We start from the raw sequence: 1,595 nt of genomic DNA on the forward strand, positions 1-1,595 counted from the left end.
ATTAGCACTAATTTCTATTTTTATCGATCATTTGTGTGGGATTTATCTTACACAAAGTTAATTTTGAGGTAATTTAGTAGTTAGTATAAGTTTTGATCAATCCATGTTTTAATAAATTAAGTAGAAAATTTTTCTGTTTTTACCTTGAACTCGCCGAGTGCACTCGACGAAACTCGGCGAGTCCATCACTGTTCACAGTTTTAGCTTTTATTTCATTTTTGTTCTTTTTACGCGTTTTTCTTGTTTTATTTGCAGTTGTTTCATGACCCGAGGATCTGATACACCTTTGATCCCTCCTCTAGACGACCCGGAATCCGCCCTAAGGAAGAACAAAGGAAAATCCGTTGGAGAATCCGCTTCTTCAAGGAATTCGCCACTAAAGAACCTAAAGTCCGTTTTCAGCAAGAAGAAGAGCAGCAAATCAGGAGCATCCAACGCCTCTTTGACAATCGAAGACCCTATTAAAGAAGACGCCGAGCACGAGACCGAGGAAGAAGAAGACCCTACATTCGGTCATATTTCCGATTCCGACGACGAATTAGCTATTCTCATGGCTAACATTGATGAAGTCCCCATGGGGGAATGGAAGAAGAGGATACGCGATGATACTGGACCGGGACTTGTGCAACCCGCAATCCCCGCTACTGCTACTTTTGAGCTCAAGGGTCACATCCTGGCTCTACTTAAGGAGATCCCCTTCACAGGCAAAGACCACGAAGACGCTTATAAACACTTGGACGAAGTCAATGATGTAGCTGATTATTTCAATGTTCCAAATGTGCCTCGGGAAACTCAGCTACTTCGCATGCTTCCGGTTACCTTGAAGGGTGCTGCCAAGGATTGGCTCAAGTCATTGCCCCCAGGATCTATCACTACATGGGCCCAAATGAAAGAAGAGTTCATTGATCAATTCTGCCAGCCATCCAAGATATCCAAGCTAAAGAAATCCATAGCTAACTTTGAACAACAATCTGGAGAATCACTATATGAAGCGTGGGAGAGGTACAAGAGCCTGCTAAGGAATTGCCCACATCATGACCTCAATAGTCAACAAGAAGTCTCCATCTTCTATGATGGAGTAAATGTTACCACTAGGCAATTACTTGACTCGCAAGGTCCAATCACGAAAAAGGCACCTCCAGTGATAAAGCAACTAATTGAAGAATTCTCTAAGCATTCTAGAGAATACCACAATCCAAGAAATGATGTGACGAGGGGGGCCGCCTATGCAGCTTTAGAAGACTTGTCAGCAGTTATGGCTATGCTAAAAACCATGGATAGGAGGATGGAAAATTTTAAAATTAATCTAAATTTTAACTAAATGTAACCAACCCCCTACCCCACACTTAATTTATGCAATGTCCCCATTGCATATTAGGCATGAATAAGAAACATAAAAATAAAGAGGGAATTGGAACAAACTCCCCTGGGATAGTAGTGGCGAGGCTGATCATCTTCAATTTAGCTCCATCTTTGAATGACATTAAACATGGGAACAGCTCATCCATGTCTTGGGTGTCATGTCGCGTGTGGTAGACTTGCAAATGACTCAAAGATGTAGGATACAGCTCCTAGAAACCTTCAGCAATGATCCT

General features: G+C 42.0%; 1 non-coding gene across 1 annotated transcript; it reads right to left on the reverse strand.

The window, feature by feature from the left end:
- Positions 1-934: 934 nt before the first annotated feature.
- Positions 935-1,041, reverse strand: LOC145168268 (small nucleolar RNA R71). The gene has a single exon (XR_013741835.1). It is a non-coding gene; the product is annotated as a small nucleolar RNA R71 (small nucleolar RNA).
- Between the last annotated feature and the right edge of the window lie 554 nt (positions 1,042-1,595).

The sequence above is a fragment of the Lactuca virosa genome, chromosome 3 (genome assembly GCF_052849685.1).
Source record: "Lactuca virosa cultivar CGN04683 chromosome 3, Lactuca_virosa_CGN04683_v6, whole genome shotgun sequence".
NCBI classification, from domain to species: domain Eukaryota; kingdom Viridiplantae; phylum Streptophyta; class Magnoliopsida; order Asterales; family Asteraceae; genus Lactuca; species Lactuca virosa.